Source organism: Ornithodoros turicata, chromosome 1, assembly GCF_037126465.1.
Source record: "Ornithodoros turicata isolate Travis chromosome 1, ASM3712646v1, whole genome shotgun sequence".
Taxonomy (NCBI): Eukaryota; Metazoa; Arthropoda; class Arachnida; order Ixodida; family Argasidae; genus Ornithodoros; species Ornithodoros turicata.
In genome coordinates this window covers 185,156,499-185,167,452 of record NC_088201.1, presented here as the reverse complement: position 1 = coordinate 185,167,452, position 10,954 = coordinate 185,156,499, and the positions used below count along the sequence as shown (strand labels likewise).

The 10,954-nt window shown below is 44.7% G+C and overlaps 1 long non-coding RNA gene across 1 annotated transcript; it reads right to left on the bottom strand.

The window, feature by feature from the left end:
• Positions 1–1,418: 1,418 nt before the first annotated feature.
• Positions 1,419–1,857, bottom strand: LOC135373938 (uncharacterized). The gene is made up of 3 exons (XR_010416674.1): positions 1,808–1,857; positions 1,723–1,749; positions 1,419–1,628 (listed from the first exon to the last, which is right to left on the bottom strand). It is a non-coding gene; the product is annotated as an uncharacterized LOC135373938 (long non-coding RNA).
• Positions 1,858–10,954: the final 9,097 nt, after the last annotated feature.

The following is a 10,954-nucleotide window of genomic DNA, read 5'->3' as shown; positions in this document are numbered from 1 at the left end:
AGGAACAACGGAAAAGCTAGATGTCGCTAGCAAACTAGGATATTTTCGATGTTCTCAGGGGAAAGTGTAGTGAGTGCGAAGATTGCAAAGAATATATAACCGAAAACGAACGTCACCACCACAGCCCTAATTCACACACTTCATACACTGGGTAAGTGTACATTTTGTGATAGGTGCGTGCGTTATTTTGATAGCAAGAGCTCTTAGCGCATGTTTGTTGTGATTATGGCAAGCGTTTTGCGGTCCTGCATATGAACGCCACTTACGCTTGCTACTTTTCTGCTCTTACTTGGTCGCCAAGTCAATACACCGGCGTGCATTTTGCGAGCTGCGGATATATGCATCGAGATATATAATTCGCAGCTTCCTACTTGTTGTATTCTTACGATATTCTAAGACTCAATCGCGGAGTGAACGCCTTCCCGCATTTATGCTGCTTTGTACCTTGTGCTTTGTACGGATTTGAATGGTTCCGTAAATGTTACTCTCATTGCCCAAACTTTTGTTCCCAGGATCCCACATGCAGGTTCACATACCGTCACCAGCGCAATGCAGTACCTCACAAACTCGTCCCAGAGAGCCTCCAACGCTGATAACGCACCCTTATGAAAATGGGTGTTTAGTTTCTGTTTACTTTCTACAGACCAAGGTCAACATGGAAAACAAACATTCTTCAGAGTTTGTGTTGCTTTCATGTTTACATCATATGTTTACTTCTTGTTGACTTATGGCCCTCAACTTTCTGTAGACATTTGGCTACAGAATAGCTGTGGAATTTTTTGTTCTCTTTCTGTGTACTGTCAACATAATTCTGGTAATTCCCTTATGAAAATGGGTGTTTAGTTTCTGTTTACTTTCTACAGACCAAGGTCAACATGGAAAACAAACATTCTTCAGAGTTTGTGTTGCTTTCATGTTTACATCATATGTTTACTTCTTGTTGACTTATGGCCCTCAACTTTCTGTAGACATTTGGCTACAGAATAGCTGTAGAATTTTTTGTTCTCTTTCTGTGTACTGTCAACATAATTCTGGTAACACCATCCCGCGTATGATGTGATGACTTTTTGTAGACTTCCTGTGACTCCACTCTCTTAGAAATGAACTTCACCGCATAGCACACTCCTGGCCAATCATCATCTCGAATATCGTTATCTGCCTGAAAACGGGAGATGTACGCCATTTTTGTGACAATTATGAACAGCGTAAGTATCACAAAAAAGCCGTGCGCCTACCGTTTTGAACAAATCAGGTCACATAGCGATATCATTCGAGTTGATGGTCGGCTAGGAGCATGCTATGCGGTGGAGTTCATTTTTAAGAGTGCATATATTCACGTACTCGCAACACGCATAAAATACACGAAATGAAGTACTGCAAAATTATATATGTATCTACTTTATTCCGAAAATGCCTACCTTGAAAGTGGTATCCAGTGTCGACACAATCATACAAAACATCCCGCGCACACAGTAGTTACGTATTTCACACGTACACATCCTTCGTGCCACATAGTGTCGCGTCGCACAATTGACAGTCAATGATCTGCTGTTCTTCTGGCGACCCACGGTGAAACAGCTAGAATTTCGGCGCCAGCGACGTCTCTGAAGCGCTGGAGAGATATGTGTCTGAAATAGGGCGTGCAATCGCAAATTAGTAACGTTCAAACACAAGTGAGTAAAACTGAGTAATACGGTCATAGCAACAACAAAGTTGGTTCACCCAGCTTAGTGTTCAACAAAGTAGAGCCTGCAAGAAGGAAAATGAAATTAGGAGAATCAACACCAGCCACGAAGTGTACACTTACCTGACGGGACGCAACACTGCAGCCGCTGCTCCGATCAAACAACAAAAACCTACAGCACAACAGTCATGGTGTGAATACATGCGAAGCTTAATCACACACTCCGAATACACAGCTTACCCATTACCGACGCAAAATCATATCCTCCTTCCTTCTTTCATGGCCTGCAACAACGAGAATGAAATTAGCAGAAGCAACACCGGCCACGAACTGATACTTGTACACTTACCTGACGGGACGCAACACTGCAGCCGCTGCTCCAAACAAACAACAAAAGCCAACAGTCATGGTGTGAATACAAGTGAAGCTTAATCACACACTTCGATCACACAGCTTACCCCATACGACGCAAAATCACGGCCTCCTTTGTTCACAAATGGACGAGCGAGCGCGGACACCGTTCAAACGTCTTGCAACGGTTCCAACGACATTCCGATGATGCTAATGGCGATGACTCCTTCGTGACGAGGCGAGGGGCGAGGGTGAAGCACGGCGGCGCAGAGTCAAAATGTGGAGCAAACTTGTCGCATGGGCATGATCCTCATGTGGTCGTATAAGTTGGAAATATATTGCATAATAAACTGAAATATAAATAATACGAGGAAGCGCCTTCCCAAAGCCAACGAAAATGTATTTAGAGCTTTAGTGTGCAGCTAAAATGTGGTAAAGTGTCATTTAAGCTACATTTGATCATAAGTTCAGATTCAAATACCGCTTTGTTTAGTGGAAAGACGGTAACACTGATCTGTCTACCTCCCGGGAGTTTTTTTTTTTTTTGAACTCACCCTGAAATTGCTAATATTACCCATACAGCCTGTCTCCCAATGAATAGATTCACAAATATGCCTCTATACATATATACCGCCACCCCCCACCCCGTTAGGAAATGCTCGGTACCCCCAGAGGTCGACCTCTGGGGCATTACTGGCCGATAATGCAGTAATTAATAATACAAAATACATCTATAAAATAAAACGGTCGAAATAAATACTCATTACACAGGTGCACAGAAAGTCCACAAAGCGTCAACAACGACACCTATGTACATTGTCTACACAAGGTACACATAAGGTATTTCAAAAGACTGTCAACATGATGTCAACAGCAATTCCTGTTGACTTGATCAACAAGAAGTCGAAGTCAACATACTGTCAAGACAGGAAACAAGAAGTCCACAAGAAGTCTGCAGAAAGACAAAATGCATTTTCATAAGGGCAGTAATGTAGTGTCTCCTGCGTTACTGTACACTCATATTCCTCAAAGTTGTGTGCGTTTTATGTAATACTGTATTGCCATTTGCGCTCGCCTCTGCAACACGAATGTGGAATAAATTTTTTTTCTGCTGCAATTCTCCATTTCGTTAGGTCTGTTCAGCTTAGCAAACATAGGTCAGTTGTTTTGACTCGCTGGCTTCCTCGCACTTTTATGCATTGCTTCTCACTTAGAAGATAGTTCATTTTTCCACATACATGGTAAAGCGACCATGGTTTATCCTCACATCAGAATCGCACTTGTGCACAATGTGTCACCTCTCGACAGACTTCTGTTTTTGTAATATACATATGTTCAAGATCTCCTTTTCTGCTGGTTCATTTTGGTACCTTCGTGCGTTCTGTAAATGTCTGTCCATATCCCACGCACAGGGTGTTTGTTTATATTCGCATCACACCAGCGCTCATTTTACAGGTGGGTTATGTTAATTTTCGCAAATTAACCCATCCGTAGTTACAAACATTTCCGACATTTCCTGACGCATGTGTTTGTAACTACGGATCGATTAATTAGCAAAAATTCACATAACCCACCTGCCAAATGAGCGCTACTCTGTTGCGAATAAAAATGAACATCCTGTATAAAAAGCCGCACGTTGGCGTAACCTTTACTGGCAGGTGCTGGATTGAAGGCCGTAACCTCTAATTAGTGGGTTTCCTTGTAACTTTTATAAAAGGTACTGCTCAGAGGGTACCTGGTAGCTTCTGAAATATAGGGTAAAATATTGCGATTTTTTACCCTTTACTAAAGGGTACCGAGTTAAGAGTATAATAGTTAAACCGTAAACCTCATTTTAACATTTGGCAGCAATATCCAACCGTTAACATTACACTAAATCGCCACCACAGCAACCTTCTCCAATCAGAGGGCATGGGACAAGTTTTTCCTCAGCCACCGCAGGTAACCTGCAGGCGCGCACGCAACTTGCACGGTGATCTGGTTAGCTCTAAGGTTAGCCGACCAGCAAATTCAGGATCCGGTTGCCATCCGTGTGATGGTCGCAGGTGCTAAATATGCAAATCAATGCAAAGCACCCAAGTACTTAGAAGCACTAACTCTGGTTTTTCCGCCAAAATTGAAGGCGACTTGAACTGTAACTCATCTAACATCATTTATGTCATTCAGTGCAACATGTGCAAGGAACAATACATAGGCGAGACCAAAACATCATTTCGGTTCAGATTCAACAACCACCGGCCTCAGGTTAAAAAGAAGCCAAACCTCCTGGTCTCTTGCCACTTCAAACAACCGGGACATTCAACAAATAATGTCTCACTTTTCATTCTTCAGCCAAATTTTTGGTCAGATCGAAACAGGGAACAACGCGAATCTTATCGAATTTAAAAATTCCGGTCAATCACTAACCAAGATTCCGGTGTAGTTTCAACAATAAGGAACCTAGTCGCCTGGATGTGATATACTTTGCTTGTTTCTTTTTCATTTTTTTTTTCTTTTCAGCTAAGGCCTAAGCAAAGCTCACCCCGAGGTGACTCCCCAAGAAGAACGACGTCACCACCCGGACTTGACCGTGTGGAACATTCCAAAATGTGACTCGCCGACGACCGCCACGTGGCGTACTTGCGCCGATTGTGACGTCACTTACCGAACCTATTTAAGCAGTATGTAACTCCCTGTATCCCTTTTGTCCTGACGAAGACAGTGTCACTGTCGAAACGTCCACACCTTGCTCATTTTGCTTTTTAACGTTTCCCTATGTAATAAAGTAGTGTTTCTAACTTCAATCTGCTTCCGCGTCTTTTTTTTGAAACTCATATATATATATTGGACACGTCAGAGTCAGGACCTTTCTTTTTAATGAATGTGTATCCCCCCTCCCCCTGAGTCAGGAGCGGATACAGGGTCGCGCTCTTGGGAGGGGGGGCGGAGCGGTTTCACTGGCGATGCGCGTAATTTGGGAGGGGAGGGTACGAAAACTAACGTGTAAGGTAGCGCTGGGGAGAGGGGCGGCACTGATCAGAGTGCGTTTCTCACAGGCGATTTTTAATAGAAGGATAGCACTTGCTTACATAACAAACAAAGCAACAAAATTGGTCTGTACGTCTCGACGTCTATGCAGACGTCATCATCAGCAAAGAAAAAGAAAAACAGCGCGAGAGTCCTTAGGTCTTTATAACAATCTGGCAGTGGCCCCTTGTGGTTGTTACAGGAATTCTTCTCATGGTGGATGTGCCATGACTCAAGGAATCTTCTCACTCCTCATCTTTGTTCACGTGCCAGAGTGGTGACATTGTCGAAATTGAATGTGTGCTGGTTTTTTATCGCGTGCTCCACGAGTTCTGTGCGGCGATTATCAGCTGGCGGCTTCTTTATCTGAGCTTCATGTTATTTCAGTCGTGTGGCCAGCTTTCTTCCTGTTTCACCCACATAACACGTATCGCAATCGTCACAATCTATTCGGTAAACAACACCCGATTGGTACAAATGGGGCACAGAGTCCTTGGGGCGAGAAAGCAACGTGCGTAAAGTATGGTGAGGTTTAAATGCAGTAGAAATGCCAAGTGACCTGACTATCCTCCGTACTGATTCACAGAGTCCGCGCACATATGGGATGCAAATAAAATTGTCACGGGCGGCCCGTTCGTCGTTATTACAAGTGGACTTAGACACTGTGTCAGAAACGAAACGATGGGGGTAATCATACCTAGAGAGTGTGTCACATGTCAAACGCTGTTCAGTCTTCTTAGCTTGGTATGTACTAGATAACGCGTCAATGCGATTAAAAAGGGACCTGAGAGCCGCCCTTTTATGTTCTGGTGCATGATAGGAGTGGAAATCTAAAACTGAACCAGTGTCACAGGGTTTGCGGTAAACCGAGGTGCGAACAGTCCCTGAGTCATTACGAGTCACATCAAGAAAAGGAAGCTGACCATTGCTTTCCTTCTCCATCGTAAATTGTATGTTAGGGTGAACACTGTTGAGAAATGCGTGGAAAGGAGCGACATCATCATGTTTTAGAACAACAAGCGTGTCGGCCACATAACGTTTGCAAAATTTAACAGAGATGTTGTTGGAGGTTAACACTTGATCTTCGATGAATACCATAACTAGATTTGCAATGGGAACAGAAACAGGGCTCCCTATCGGGCAGCCTTCTATTTGCTTGTAGAAATGGTTGTCAAATTTAAAATACGTTTCATCAAAACAAAATGAAAGAAGTGACCTTATTTCCGATACAGAATGCGCAGTACGGTCAGGCAACGAAGCATCGTAAGAGAGACGGCTGGTCGCGACGTCAGTGGCGAGTGTGACAGGCACATCAGTAAACAAAGAGACAACATCAAAAGATATCATCCCTTCATCAGGTTCGATCACCAAGTCTAGCACAGACGAGCAGAATTCACGAGGGTTCTTCGCCGAATGTCCGTTTTGTTCATGATGGGAGACAGGAGCCCAGTGAGGAATTTTGACAGTTGATACGTAGGTGCTCCAACAAAGGACACTATGGGGCGAAGAGGGACACCAGGCTTGTACACTTTTGGTAAACCATAGCCTCTGGGTGTATGTCCGTCTGATGAGAAAAGGCGCTTGTAAACAGGGTCCGAAATGCTTCCGATGTTTGACTAGGGCTCGTTCCGACCTTGGTGTTGGGTCAGATTCAAGTTTCGTGAAGCGGGACTCGTCGTCAACAAGGTCGTGCATTTTTTGCGGATATTCAGTTCTGTCTAAGACCACAGTGTTTTTCCCTTTATCTGAAGGGAGCACAATGATGTCCGAATCTGCTTGTAGTTTCTTCATGGCATTCCTCTCTCCGGCGGTCAGATTGGACGGCAGTGCCTCCCACTTCTGTGAAATGACGTTAAGAAAACGGTTTCTGGCAAGGTTGACCGCGGAAGGGTTCTTCACAAAGCGAAGTTTATCTTCAACTTCAGCAATGATTTCTTTGCAGGGTATCTTGGTGGTGGTGGGGGCGAAATTCATGCCTTTGCTAAGAAGTGACTCCTGCTCTTTAGACGGTTTCGAAGACAGATTGATGACAGTTTCGTTCGGCGTGGGAGTAGGGTTCGACTGGAAGCGTCCGGTAAAAGGGCATCAAACTAACGTTTTCAGGGTGCATCAGGCGAAACAGGTTCGCCTTCCCAGCAAACCATTAATATCCCTGGGACATCCCTACAAGGTCGCGAACGTCCTGAATATCTCGACATCCATAGGATATGTATGGGATATCGCACAATTTCATTGCGTTTTGGGCTTACTCCAGTAAACAACAGATGTCCCTGGTATGTTGGAAGGATATTGCGCTCTGGATGTTTGAATGTCCCCTGACAAGCAGCCTGCAGATCCTAGGGATGTCTATGGGAGATCCAGGAAATATTTGTTTGTCCTTGTAGAGACGGTAACCTGAATTAAAAACACAGTAGTCGATAGGAAGGGATGTCAGAAATGTTGTTGGGTATACTGTGGGTTGATGCAGAAACACAGGAATTGCGAAGATACATCCTCGTCAGCGTTACAAATGGTTTACGCCACGCTACCCCTAACGAACGTGTGTGTAACGATTTCTATTTCAGTATATGTTCCATCCAGCTCGCAAATAGAGGTTACTGCGGGTTTTCCCAAGTGGTCCAAGTGAGGCGGGCAGTGTTCGGCACTTATGCTGGCGTGTCCCACGGTGTTGCTGTACTGTGGTGAATCCTGTTAGGTTAAGGTAATGCTTTGTTCCCAATAGTATCAAATGGGTTAAAACACACAATAAATATTATTTGCCGGTGCACAGTTGCAGTGGTCTCTACGCATTCTACAAACACTAAATATCCGATGCACAAAATTGTTAAAAGCAAAATATTATCGATATTCGTAATCTCCCGTATATATCCAAATATCCGTGACAGATGTCGCAGAGACTTTCAGTGGATCTACAAACATGGCAGAAATGCTAGTTGCTGGGATATCGCATGGATGTAAAACGGATCTGTGGCAAACTCCACTGGATATCCAAACGTCCCGGGCGAGATATCTTACGGATATTTCCTGGATGTATCTGGTTTGCCGGGTTGGCCACTGGCGTAGCCAGACCTCCAAGGTAGGGGGGGGGGGGCTCGATACGAAAACTTTACCCCCCTCCCCCCGCTGTGTCGACTACACACACATACTTGTGCACACTGCAAACTGAGGATTAAATAAATGAACGAAATTAGTTGATTTAGACGTTCACAATACGATTACATGTATAGGCTGTCATGACCAATGGGGTGGTGTCACGAGATTGGAAGTATTTTGAAAAGCTCATACTTTGAAAACCATTCAAGAGTGCTTCTTAGATAGACGCCATGAACTGCAAGAACTTTCGCGATCGTCACACTGGTCCCCCCTATATATTATGCTCTCGGATTTGCACGATTTGTGTGGGTCGGTCCGTGGCAGGTAAGGGAGGCTCGAACCCCCCTAGCCCCCCCCGTGGCTACACCACTGGCCTTGGCACCATGATTAAAGTGGTTTCCCACGTCTTAAAGGTCAGCTCCGGAGGAAAGTCACTGCCACAGATTACAACAAAAACTCGCAGGCACAAAGGTTGATGCCTACTGAATGTACTTCAAAAATAGTTTGGGCGAATACCCTGTAGTTACTGCGAAATCGGTTTTTTGGTTTGCCGTCCGATCGTCCGCTTGAACAGCTGACGTCACGCTCAGCTTTCGCTTTGGCTCCTGTCGGCTTGTTTGCTGGCTCGCAGTTTCGCAATCGCCAGCAATCACCACTCGTCACTCGTCAGGCTGAAAGCGAAATCGAGAGTCGCGTACGTACGGGCACCTTTCTCCGCGCCTTAATTTGATCATCTTTTTACTCTGGCTAGTCAGTACACACAACCTCATCTAAGTTGTCACTTTGTGAGAGATGCAGCGTGAGTGAATTGTGACAATGCCGTGCTTCTCGCAGTACGAGCGGGTACGCTACTAAGAAAGATGTTTCGTGCCAGGTTTCCAGTTGATATTGTGCGTGATTGAGTGGTACGAAACCAGTGGTTGAGTGCTCTGAACTTATCAAGGCAACTGCCGTGTGTGCTCGAAGCATTTTGCATCAGAATGTTACGAGGTCGTTCACCTGACGGCCGATTTGTACTGTAAAAGTCGCTGGAAAGGGATGTGGCACCTGCCTCTTTCGACGACAACAAAGAGGAGAGGATAGCACCAAAGGACCAAAGTTGCGGGTAAGTGTCCGCACGAACTTACACTATGGCTTGTACACAATGTAAACATGCGAACGACAAATATGGGACTGCTAAGCCCTATAATCCGCGGTTGTATGTAAAACTACGCAGTTTCTCAGAGAAGCTGGTTGAGAAGTTACATGAGTTTGGAGAAGTCTGAGCTTGGGCACAGGGAAGACAAAACAGTCACAGCAGCTGAAATCAGCAACAACTTAGGTGTTCCTGTTTTGAGACACTCTGTGTCTGTCTGGACTTCAGTATGATCACAGTCAGCCTTTTCCCAACCATGGAACTACCCCATATCCTGCATACATGGTAGCATATTGTTGTTCCTCTTTAAAAGCCCTGCTGTGTCTGTGAGTGATGTGTATTCAAGTTGTAATGTAAAGTTATTACGTGCCAAAAATTCCATTCTGTCTTTCTATACTGGTGAAGTTGACTCCAGCAACTGAGTACCTTGACCAGCAAGGGATGACGGTCAGCATGCTCGTCACAGATTAGCAGAAATAGGTGAAGTCATGAGAAAGACTCTTCTATCTGTGAATCATCGTTTTGACACATGGCACATTTCAAGAGGGCACATTTGCTTTGTAGCACACCGTCATAACACATATGTATGCTGTCAATATTGTTGATCACATTTTGTAGCTCTTAAATATGTAGACGCTTTTTTGCTTTTCCTAACAATATTAGCATTAACAGGTATAATTATAATTCCTGCTTCTCCTTGCCCAGGCCCCAGGAAACAGGTACATACAGCAGCACTGCTGAAGCAACGTCTGGTGCTACAATAATGGTGCCACAGTATCGTGAACATGCACATGTGTGCGCACATGGACAAGCAATGATAATGGAAACCTGGTTCCGGTAAAATGGCTCATGATACTCCTGCATATCATGAATATTTGGATCATAACATTGCTTCACATATTCATGAGCATCAAAGTCACCATGCAAGATGTGCACATCAAGACATTGGGAAGCTGCTTTGGCCCCACGAAGGTGATTTACAGTATTTCAAGCTAGCAGCGATTACTAAGCAATTGTCCTGCATTCCTCACTTACAGGAATTGAAACATTCGAAGTGTTGTAGGGGATAGCGGGTGTACTTCCCATTCTGAAGGACACCCCGCCATTGTGTGCACTAAAAGTTGCCTCGTCTCAGTGCTGTTACTCGGTCATGTATCTAAGTATGTCATGGTAAGTAGGTCATGTATCACACCACCGCTTCCACCTTATCTGTGTGCCACATATTGTATCTACACATAAGGAATGTGTGTGAGAAAACAACTGAAACAGAGAATTGCATTGCTCCTTTACTGCACAAGCCTGTCCTGTCTATTTTAGGAATTCTAATAATGCTAATTTTCATGTCAGGGTATGTCCAGGGGCTTTCTGGGGCTCTGCTCGATCTCTGTGGTCGATGGCTGTTCATGAGCCCCCAAACAGAAGGAAGAGACTACACAAGGGGGGCTCATCGCAAGCATTACAGTGAATGAGTCAGTACAACGCTAACAGCTCTGCAAGGCATTAAATGCAAGTCGACAGCAGAAGGGCTTCACTGGACGTGTACAAACAGTCTCGTACCTAGTCTCTAAGAACAGTCTCTGTTCGAAATATCGGCGGCTTCTGTCCTGAGGCAGCTCCCCTCAACTGCACCTGTATTCTGTCCATCTTGCAGTGTACTTGTTTACCTGTTGCGAGGGATTATGGGG